Source organism: Myotis davidii, unplaced genomic scaffold, assembly GCF_000327345.1.
Source record: "Myotis davidii unplaced genomic scaffold, ASM32734v1 scaffold78, whole genome shotgun sequence".
NCBI lineage: Eukaryota > Metazoa > Chordata > Mammalia > Chiroptera > Vespertilionidae > Myotis > Myotis davidii.
This window is the reverse complement of record NW_006290305.1, coordinates 1,429,217-1,441,132: the sequence shown is the minus strand read 5'-3', so window position 1 is coordinate 1,441,132 and position 11,916 is coordinate 1,429,217. Positions and strand designations below refer to the sequence as shown.

Genomic DNA, 11,916 nt, shown 5'->3' with positions numbered 1-11,916 from the left:
TGTGCTTCCTGGACTCATAAGTCTATTGCTTTCACCAGGTAGGGGAAGTTTACTGTCATTATTTCTTCAAATAGATTTTCAATATCTTGCTCTCTCTCTTCTTTTGGCACCCCCATAGTTCAAATGTTGGTATGCTTGAAGTGTCCCAGACTTTGCTCCTTACACTGCCTTCATATTTTTGCTTTCTTTTTTCTTTTTGCTCTTTCTGTTTGGTGTTTTTTGCTTCCTCATATTTTAAATCGTTGATTTGATTCTCAGAATCCTCTATTGTTGAATACCTGTATATTATTCTTTTATTTCAGTCAATGTATGCTTAATTTCTGACTGGTCCTTTTCCATGTGTTTGGCATTCTTACTAAGATCCTTGAAAGTCTCACTAAGTCCCTTGGAGGTTTCTAGAAGAGTCTTGAGTAACCTTATAACTGTTGTTTTGAACTCTGTGTCTAGTAGTTTGCTTTCTTGCATTTCTTTCATTTGTGACATGTTTCTTTGTCTCCGAATTTTGGCTGCTTCCCTGTGTTTGTTTCTATATATTGGGTAGAGCTGCTATGTCTCCTTGAGTTGGTCGCATGGCATTGTGTAGTAGGTGTCCTATACGTCAGACACCCCTATGGAGCAGGACTTGCTTCAGTGGGGCTTTGGTGCTCACTGAGTCTGCCCCTTGAGTGTGTGGCTTATGGATATGTAGGTTACAATCTGGTATGATCTGACACTGACCACTGGGTACACTGGCCCTTCGGTCTCCAGGGAGGTGCAACGTCAGCCACTGCCTATGGCCACCCAGCAGGAGCTATAAAGAGATCTACAGATTCCTCCTCTTTGTAGTGGGGTTGGAAGTGCCTAGATGAGGCCCAGCTATGAAGCAAGGCAGGCTAGTGCTGGTGCCAGGTATTGGGCCTTTTATTGATAGGTTTGGGGCTCCATGACCCAGTTGCAGCTTGTTGGAGATTTTCAAGGATAGGCCATTCAAATGCAAAAGCCACTGCAGGCAGTTTGGGTAGGGTTGTAAATTGGATGAGGCAGGGTCTTAGGGAATCACCAGGGCAGAGCAAACAGAAATGGCTGCCAGTCAGCCCTGAGACCAGGGAGGTCCCAGTACAGGAATAATGATCCCTGTGAGTACTTCTCTCTGCCCTCAAGTTCATGCCCCCATGTCAGACAAATGTGTCCCCCAGAGCCTCACATTTGTTGGACTTCAGAGGAAGCAGGACCTTGTAAGTTCAGTTTGTGGTGCCAGCCTTTTAAGAGGAACAGCTGGGTCTCCAGCAGTCTCTGTGTTACTGAGCTCCAATTGCACTGGTTTTTAAAGCCCATAGTTACAGGGACTTCTTTTCCCAGCTCTGGGACTCTGGGCTGGGGGTCTGGTGTGGGGCTGGGACCCCTTGCTCCTCCGGGCAGCCTCCGCAGAGACGATCTCCCTTGCAATTAAAAAAGTGGCCCCTGTGGGTTCCGGACCAGCCCATTCTACACCTCCGCATCTTCTACCAGTCTCAGTGTGCTTTCTTCTTTACTTCTCTAGTTGTAGGACTTCCATTCAGCCAGCTTTCCGGCAGTTCTGGTTGATGGTTATTCTGTATTTTAGTTGTAATTTTGATGTGGCATTTACCTACACTGCCATCTTCAAATTCATGGATCTTAAGTCAACAATTCCTTACATGTTTACATGGGTATAATCGCTACCTGGACCAAGGTAGAGATCATTTTTTTGCATCACAGAAGGTCCCTTTGGGTTCTGTTCTAATTTGTATTCCACCTAAATAACCGCTATTTTGACCTGTACCGCCACATTTGGTCTGCCTATTCTTGCGCTTTGTATATGTAGAAGTGTACAGTATGGTATTCTTTTTTTTCCAACTTCTTCGTGTCTTCATCATGTCTGTGAGATTTATCTGTATTTTTGTATTGAGCAATAGTTTTTTTTTTTCCCATTTCTGTGTAGTATTTTATTGTCTGAATAACCATCATTTATTGATCAAATCTACATGGTGGGCATTTAGGTTGTTTCTAGTTTAGGACTATTATGAATAATGATGTTATGAATATTTTTATGTTTTGGTGTACATAAGTATTTGTTTCTATTGAGTATTTATCCAGAAGTAAAATTATTAAATAGCTTTCTCAAGTGGTTGTATCAATTTACATTCCCTTCAATAATGTATGAGAGTTCCAGTTACTCCACATTTTCACCATAATTCCATATTGTCAGTTGTTTTAATCGAACTATTCTGGTAGGGGTACAGTGGATTTAATTTACATTTCCTGTTGAGGGTTGTACCTTTTCAAATGTTTATTAGTCATTTAGATTCATCATTTATGAACTATCAATTCTACTCTTTTGCTCATTTTATAAAACATTGGATTATCTTTTTAAAAAAGCAATTTCTAGGAGTTCTTTGTATATTTTGAATTGAGCCCTTTGTTGAAAATATATAATGCAAATATTTTTTTCCCCAATCTGGAGCCTTTTTCTTCATTTTCTTAATAATCTCTTTCGTTAAGTCCCATTTGTCTAATTTTTCTTGTACATTTAGTACTTTTTGTTTTCTATTTAGAACATCTTTGCCCATGCTGTGGTCCTGAAGATATTTTCCACTATCTACTATTTTATTTTAGAAGCACTTAAAAAAATACCAGCTTTTTGTAGATATAACTCATACCATAAAATTCACAGTTTTAAGGTGTACAATTCGTTGTTTTTAGTATATTGATAGAATTTTAGAATAATCACCACTATCTAATTTCAGAACATATTCATACCATCCCCTCAAATTCCATACTCATTAGCAGTATCCCTCTATACTCCCCAGCCCCTAGCTTCTGGAAACCATTAATCTGTTTTCTGTATCTATGGATTTGCCTATTTTGGACAATTCAAAGAATCATATAACATATGGCCTTTGTACCTGGCTTCTTTCACTGAGCCTAATGTTTTTAAGGTTCATCTATATTGTAGCATATATCAGTGCCTCATTCACTTTTTTATGACCAAATAATATTTCATCATATGGATATACCATATTTTATATATCCATTCATCAGTTGATGGAATTTAGTTTGTTTCCAGTGTCTGATTATTATGAATAATGCTTATAACTCATTCATCAACAAGTTCTTATTGACATGTGTTTTTAATCACTTGTATAATTATTACTTAAATAGTTATTAACATATAAGGTAACTCTTAACTTTTACCTTTTGAGGAATGATCCGACTGTTTTCCAAAGTGGCTGTACTATTTTACATTTCTACCAGCAGTGTATAAAGGTTCTGATTTCTTTACATCCTTGTCAAAACTTGTTATTGTCTGTCCTTTAGAATTTACCTATTCCGGTGGGTGTGAAGTGGTACCTCTTCGTGGTTTTGATTTGTGTTTCTCTAATAATTAGTAATATTGGGCACCTTTTATGTGCTTATTTGCCATTTGTATATCCTTTTTGAACAAATGTCTATTCAAATCCTTTGCGTTTTTAAGTTATTAGCCTTTTTAGTTTTTGAGCTGTAAGAGTTTTTATATATTATGAATATAAGTCCCATGTGAGAGAAATGATTTGTAATATTTTCACCCACTTTATAGGTGTCTTTTCACTTTCTTGATGATATCCTTTGAAACGCAAAAGTTTTAGTTTCGATGAAGTTCAATTTGTCTATTTTTTCTTTGGTTACTTGTACTTTTGGTGTCACATCTAAGAATCCATTGCCAAATTCAAAGTCACTAAGGTTTATCCTATGTTTTCTTTGATGTGCCCGCAACCCAGGTACATGCCCTTGACCGGAATCGAACCCGGGACCTTTCAGTCCGCAGGCCGATGCTCTATCCACTGAGCCAAACCGGTTTTGGCAGAAATTTAGGTCTTTGATCCATTTTGAGTTAGTTTTATATATGTTTGAGAAGTAGGAGTCCAACTTCTTTCTTATGTATATAGACATCCAGTTGTACCAGCACCATCTGTTGAAAAGACTGTTCTTTCTCCACTGTTTGGACTTGACATCCTTGTCAAAATCAATGGACTATAAATATTAGAATTTACTTCTGGACTCTGAATTTCATTCCATTAATTTACATGTCTATTCCTATATCAGTATCACACTGTCTTTTTATGAAATATTATTGACTTTATTGGGGTGACATTGGTTAATAAAATTATATAGGTTTCAAGTGTACATTGTTATAATACTCATACACTGTCTTGATTACTGAATTTTGTAGTAAGTTTTGAAATTAAGAGGTATAAATCCTCCAGTTTTGTTCTTTTTCTTGACTTTTAACTATTTGGGATCCCTTGAGATTCTATACGATTTAAGGATATATATTTCTATATCTGCAAAAGAAAAAAGGCAGCTGAGACTTTGATAGGGATTGCACTAATACTATATCTCAAATTCTTTTTAAAAAATCAGAGACATTGCAGTCTCTGATCTACTGTGAATTACATTTTATATACAATATAACATAGCTATATCCATTTATTAAAAAGATAATTCTTTCCTCACTGGATTTCAGGAAGACCTTTGTCATTAATCAGTTGACTATATATGCAAAGCTGTTTCTGGACTCTATTCAGTTCAATTGGTCTGTTTTTTCCCCCTCTTGTGCCAATAATATTCCTTATTAATAATTGTATCTTTATAGTAGATCTGATTAGCCAATAATTTTGTTGTTTTCTTTGCATTCCTCTATCAGTTTGTCAGAGTAGCATCTCTTTGCAGAGTATTGACATCTTAACATTCTTGCCAATCTCTCTCTCTCTCTCTCTCTCTCTCTCTCTCTCTCTCTCTCTCTCAATGGTATAGCTTTTCATCATTTATTTATTGCTTGTATATAGAAATAGTTAATTTTAATAAATTGTGTAGCTTCCTTATTTTTTTCTACATAGGTCTGGTTATCTCAGTATTATGGCAGTTTTATTTTTTCCTTTACATTCTAAAGATTGGAATTTTAAAAAAATTTCATTTGTTTTCTTGCCTTGTTGCACTGACAGGACCTCTAGAATAATTTAGAATAGAAATTATTATAGTGCAGGGATGGGGAACGTCTGGCTCATGGGCCTTAAATCATTTGGTCTGGCCCTGCCAACGCATTAGGGGTGAGTTAATTGAATGTTTGACCAAATATAGCAGGCTAGTTATTAAGTTGATAAGTTTGTATGGCCCGAGACTGATGTTATAAATATCCAAATGGCCTTTGGCAGAAGAAAGTTTCCACACCCCTGTTTTAGTGGGTGCTCTTCTCTTTTTTAAAAAAAATATATTTTATTGATTTTTTACAGAGAGGAAGGGAGAGGAATAGAGAGTTAGAAACATCGATGAGAGAGAAACATCGATCAGCTGCCTCCTGCACACCCCCTGGATGTGCCCGCAACCAAGGTACATGCCCTTGACTGGAATCGAACCTGGGACCCTTCAGTCCGCAGGACAACGCTCCATCCACTGGACCAAACCGGTCAGGGCAAGGGTGCTCTTCTCTTAATTGTAGACTTAGGGGGGGGAATGATCAATATTTCACCATTAAGTATGATGTTTGCTATATGTTTTCATAGATATTCTTTGTCGGATTTCTACGTCTAAGTTACTGAGTTTTTATCACAGGTGCATTTAGAATTTTGGCAAATACTTTTCTCAATCTATTTTTTCCTCTTTATTTCCTTAATGTGGTGAATTATAATTGATTTTTTAAGCCAAGATTATTGAGGTGTAATTCACAAACAGTAAAATCTAACTTTGTTGTGTGCAATTCTATGAGTTTGGGCAAATGCATATCATTCTACTAGACGCTCCATGTGTATTATAAATTGCATTGTCATAATGGTGACATGAAGAAGGCATACTTACAAACCTGAGTTTAAGTAGGAAAACTGAGACCCAGAAAGATAGTTTATCATTTATTCAGGGTCTTATATCTAATTAATAAAAAGTGGAGACTCAGAACCTTGTCTTCTGACTCCAAAACAAATATTTGTCACCACACTTTGTTGAGAACAGTAGTCTACTAGCAAGGTCCCTTTGAGGGCATGGCCACAGCTTCCACTCCTACCTTGGGGCTGGTTTTTGCAAAAGAGCTAAGGCTAGATCCAAGCAGCAACTATAATGGTAGGGGAAGCTGAGGGCTCTTGGTGCTCCATGGGAAAGACACCTAGACTTGAGGAATCAGGGAAGGCCTCCCAAAGGCAGTGAGACCTGGGAATTGAATAAGTAGAGGTTGGAGAGGTAGAGAGACGGAGGAATCAATCAGAAAAAGGAAACTGGGTGACTTTGTGCCAGGAGATGAGTGAATGAGACTTCTGGCATAAGCAGGAACCACATAATTTAGGTATTGAAAGTCAATTTAAGGAGACTTGGACTTTATTCTGTGGACATTGTGAATCTGTTGAAGGCTTTTATGCAGGGAAACATAATCAGATTTGTGTTTTGGGAAGATGATTCTTGCTGCAGTATGAGGAATTTTGCAGAGTGAAGTAAGACTGAAGGAAGAAAGCAATTCCCAGCTGCTGTAGTAATCCAGGAGGCAGTTAATATGACCTGAGCCAGAATGATGGATGGGAAATAAATGGAGAATGGCTCCGGAAATATTTAGTAGGGAAAATCAGTAGCATTTGTTGAGTGATTAGAAGGGGGATGAGAGGTAAAGACAAAAGCCTTAAGTGAAAATGGAGTTGCTGTAACAGTGGAGGGCTCATCCCAAAATCTCTTCTATGCTACAGTAGCTCCTGAGGTTCCTCCAAGAGAACGTGGTTTGTAAAACACCAGCCTAAATCAGTAGCTTGGTGAGGGGGCTTCATCCTCTTCAAACTTCCTTGGGTGCAGACACTGAGGACCCTCCTTTCCCCTAGCTTCTAAGATGCCACTCTCATCTAGATCTCTGCCACTTCTCCTCAGCCTCATCTTTCTCAGTCTCTTCTGCTAAGTCCTCCTCTCCTTCCCACCTTAAAGGTTGGGCCCCGAGTCTAATATACTCAGCTTCTCTTTTCAGTCTGTGGTTTCCCAGAAAATCTCTCCTCTCTGGGTTTCAGTTGTGCTTTTAAGCTCAGAATGCCCCTCAGTTCCAGCCTGCATAACCAGTGGTCTACTTGATGTCTCCTCTGAGACTCTTCCAGGTCTCTAAAACCCGGAAGTTGGCTTATTCTCTGCCATTCCTCCCACCTTCTTCCTTTGCTGGAATGGAAGGCCTATTCTTCCTTTATTGTCTAGGCTCAATGAACAGTTTTATATTATAATATATATCTATATCTATCTATCTATATCTATATCTATGTCTATATCTATCTATCTATCTATCTATCTATCTATCTATCTATCTATCTATCTACATATATATATTTTTTTCTTGCTCAATGCCCCTTCTTCCCTAACTTTGCACCAACAGTGATTGGCGTACAATAGGCCCCCCAGATTTTTGTTGAATGACTGTATCTTGTGGCTTCAATGTGTAGTCCAGTTTCATACACTTCAGCGGCCCTCAGGAAATGTTAATGCTGTTAATAACAACTTCACCTATTGAAGGCCTGTTGTGTGCCTCTCACTGTACTTGGTGTCCCTTGGCTCAAAGATGGAGGAAAGAAAATGGAGCCTCTGCAAAGAGTGTTTGAGGCTTTGCTCTAGAACAGCGGTTCTCAACCTGTGGGTCGCGACCCCTTTGGGGGTCGAATGACCCTTTCACAGGGATCGCCTAAGACCATCGGAAAACACATATTGAATATATAATTACATATTGTTTTTGTGATTAATCACTATGCTTTAATTATGTTCAATTTGTAACAATGAAAATATATCCTGCATATCAGATATTTACATTACGATTCATAACAGTAGCAAAATTACAGTTATGAAGTAGCAACGAAAATAATTTTATGGTTGGGGTCACCACAACATCAGGAACTGTATTAAAGGGTCGTGGCATTAGGAAGGTTGAGAACCACTGCTCTAGAACCTGGAAACAGAAGGGAATGGAGTCATTGAGCTACTGCTGTGTGTCAGATGTCTATCATCGTCACTTTGTTGAACCCCCACAGTAACACCTTGACATAGCTGCCCTGCCCCCCCAGGAAAATGGAGGCTCAGATAGATTACATAACTTGCCTGAGGTCATACAGCCAGTAGTCTAGGCTGGATTTGAACTTACTGTTACACTCTGCCTATCTGATGAATGAGACACTATATGAATGAGCAATTAGCTATTTATCTACCATTCTTCTTAGCTAAACTGTGAGCAGGGAATGTGCTTTATACTTTAGGGTCTGGCATAGAGTGCATACTTAAGAAATGGTGATGGAATGAACTGCAAGAAAAGGTGAGAGACCGGCTGGTGTGGCTCAGCAGTTGAGCTTCAATCTAGGAACCAAGAGGTCGCTGGTTTGATTCCAGGTCAGGGCACATGCCTGCTTGCAGGCTCGATCCCCAGTAGGGGGCGTGCAGGAGGAAGCCGATTGATGATGTTCCTCTCTCATCAATATATTTTTTTAAATATATTTTATTGAGTTTTTACAGAAAGGAAGGGAGAGGGATAGAGAGTTAGAAACATCGATGAGAGGGAAACATCGATCAGCTGCCTCCTGCACACTCCCTACTGGGGATGTGCCCACAACCAAGGTACATGCCCTTGACCAGAATTGAACCTGGGACCCTTGAGTCTGCAGGCCGACGCTCTATCCACTGAGCCAAACTGGCTAGGGCTCTCATCAATATTTTTATCTCTATCCCTTTCCTTTCTCTCTAAAAAAAAATCAAAAACATATTTTTTAAAAAGATGAGTAGAATATTGAAGTAGGAATTGTTCTACCCTCTTATATTTCCTGTTCTCTTATTAATCATTCATTAAGTCCATTCCTTCCTCCCTTTCCCTTCCCTCCCTCCCTCCCTTCCCTTCCCTCTGTTAAGGAGGGAGAACTTCTCTTTATCTAGCCCCTGATAGAGAGGAGGTGAGTAATTAGATGATTTGGCAAAGCTTTCTGAACACTCGGCACAGTAGTGTGTGAACTTGGGGCCTCCTATCTAGTGTGCATGGCTAAGCCTAGAACCCTGCTTCCTATGGACAGCAATAGTAGCTACTGAGCAACTGGGATGGACAGGAGCTGTGGTATGTTACATGTCTGCTGGGTGGCCTGAAGCCACACCAGTTCCCAAGGCAGACTGGGAAGATAGGACTGCTTTCTTTTTTGGGGGGGAGAGGCCTGCTTTCTTCTTCTCCTCTCTTGGGGCTTGAGCTCTCCTTCAGTGGAGAATACTTGCATCTCCTAGAAGGATTGCTGACTCTCCATCCCAGAACCTCCTGGTGACCCTTTGCCTTAGGAGAATTCTTATCGCTGCTGCCTTTCTCTTTGTCGTTTCTTGTCCACACCAAGAGCTTAGGGCCTGACACTTCTCTGGAGGTCTCACCTCTTGGGTCCCTGTTGAGAATGAAAGGAAGCGACTGGCCTGAGGTTGGGTACAGGTTCCTACTGCATTGGCACAGCCTCTGACTGTGGTGCCAGCTTCTAGTACCATCCTTCTATAAAAGTTGCTTGTTCCTTCCCACTGGCTGCTGGTACAGTGCTATCCTCCATGTACCTCCATTTGTCCTAATATGGGATGCCCAAGCCCATGGTATCAATTGGGATTCTTTATTTGGAAACCATAGAAACCACCTCTAGCTAACTTAAATAAAATCGTGTGTTGAAAGGGTGACTCCCACAACTAGTGGGCAACTAGAGAATCAGGCCTGGGAAGCATGGTCTACTGTGTAGCAGACCCATCCTGTTGGATCTGGGACAGGACACTAGTCATTTTACCGAATCACACCTGATCTTTGGCAAGAAGAGGGAAGTTCTGTTTGGGAAGGGATTGGAAGTGGGCTGTCAGAACTATGCAAATGTCTGTACCAGCTCTTCTGCCTGCCTGTCCATAGAGTTTCTGCACGATGCCTTCCTCAGTGACCACCCTTTGTGTCTCCTCAAACTCCCCACAGGCCTGTACTTTGTATCACTCACTGATATCCTCTCTTATACCCCAGATAGTGACCACTGTTTTCTCCTTGATTTCTTGATTAGTCTAGCTAAGAATTTATCAGTTTTTCTGGTCTTTTCAAAAAATCAACTTTTGGCCCTGGCCAGGTAGCCCAATTGGTTAGAGCAGTGGTTGGCAAACTGCGGCTTGCAAGCCACATGCGGCTCTTGCCGACCACTGGGTTAGAGCATTGTCCTGATACGGCAAGGTTGCAGGTCCGATCCCTGGTCAGGACCCATATAAGAATCAACCAATGAATGCATAAATAAGTGGAACAAAAAATATCTCTAAATAAATAAAAACATAAATAAATAGATAAATAATTAAAAAACAACTTTTAACTTTGTTGATTTTTCTGTTTGCTATTTCATTGATTTCTGCTCATATTTTTATTATTTCTTTTACTTGCTTTTGTTTAGCTGGATTTTGGGTTTATTTTTTCAGCTTCTTAAAGTGGAATTATAGATCATGGTTTTGGCACACCTTCTTTTCTAATATCGGTGTTTAAAGTTGTCAACTGCCCTTCAAGGACCATTTTCACTGCATACCATAAGTTTTGTCCTATGTGTGTGCAGTTCTGGGCCTAGCCAGAGACGTGGGCAAAGTTCATATGCAGGATCTGGGACTCTCCTTTCTGGGTATCCCCCCTGGCGCTCCAGATGCTGTGGTAGTCCCTAACTGTTTGATTTCTAGGCTCTCAGTGTGGTACCATATGGGATCTATTCTTAGGTAAAATCCATTAAAAACGGCAGTCTCTTTCAGTACTATTTTTTCCTTCCACATATCAACTATCCTTGAACTCCTGCCTGTGTTTGGTCGTTCTCCAAGTCCTTCAGAGAGTTGTTTTTTAAAAAATACATATATTTTTATTGATTTCAGAGAGTAAGGGAGAAAGAGAGAGAGATAGAAACATCAGTGATGAGAGAGAATCATTGATCAGCTGCCTCCGGCATGCCCCACACTGGGGATCTAGCTGCAACCTGGGCATGTGCCCTGACTGGGAATTGAACTGTGACCACCTGGTTCATTGGTCGACGCTCAACTACTGAGCCACACTGGCTTGGCAAGAGTTGCTTTTTAAATCTATTTTGTCCAGAATTATTCATTTGTTTTCTGTAGCATAGTTGGGCTAATATGGCTTCTATCATGTGGGAAATGGATCTCTTCCTGTTTGCACTAGCATTGTACCACCTGCATCACTAGATGCCATTGATCTCCAACTAGATGGTGAGAACTGGAAGGAGGCCTGTGCATATTGTACCTTTTTGCAGTCTCTGGGCCCCTCAGAGGGTCCAATCCAGAGAACTGTTGCAGACATTTTTAGACAGGCTTTCCCTCCCATGGCTTCACCTGCTCCCTGTATGTTGAAGATCCCTACATCCTTGTCTTTGGCTTCAGCCTCGGGCTGACCTGCAAACCCAGCTGTCTCCTGGGTAGACCACTGTATACGTATCATGTTTACAAAGGAACCTGCCATCTTTCTCACCCCACTGCTCTCCCTGTGTCCCCACTCATTTTTTTTTTGATAGAGAAACATTCTTCTCATCCTGTAATCTCTATTCATAAAGAAACCTCATGACCACCATTTGCATTTCTGGCCTCATCATCTCTTGTGTATTGGTCACATGATCTTAATCTTGTGTCCCTCCCCTTTACAACCTACTTTTAACACCACCATGAGACTGACCTTAGGAAGAGGCTATTTTGAGTATTAACGTCCCTCATTAAAACTCCAAGAGTCTCTCCATTGCCCAGACCATTTTACGATAGCATTTGGGGTCTTTGGGGCTCTGTTCCTGCCTGCCTCTTCTGGCCCCATTCCCTCTGGGCTGCAGCTGGGCGGCACCACTGCTGCTCACAGGATAGTTCTTTCCAGTGCCTGGGCCTGCTGCTGCGTGCTGTGTACTTACCAATAGCCTCCTTCTCTGCCACATGAATTCT

At 40.5% G+C, this 11,916-nt stretch overlaps 1 protein-coding gene across 1 annotated transcript in view; it reads left to right on the top strand.

The window, feature by feature from the left end:
* Positions 1-11,916, top strand: part of CHCHD6 (coiled-coil-helix-coiled-coil-helix domain containing 6) — a 237,324-nt gene that overhangs the window by 95,376 nt on the left and 130,032 nt on the right. The gene's annotated exons all lie outside the window — the stretch shown is intronic.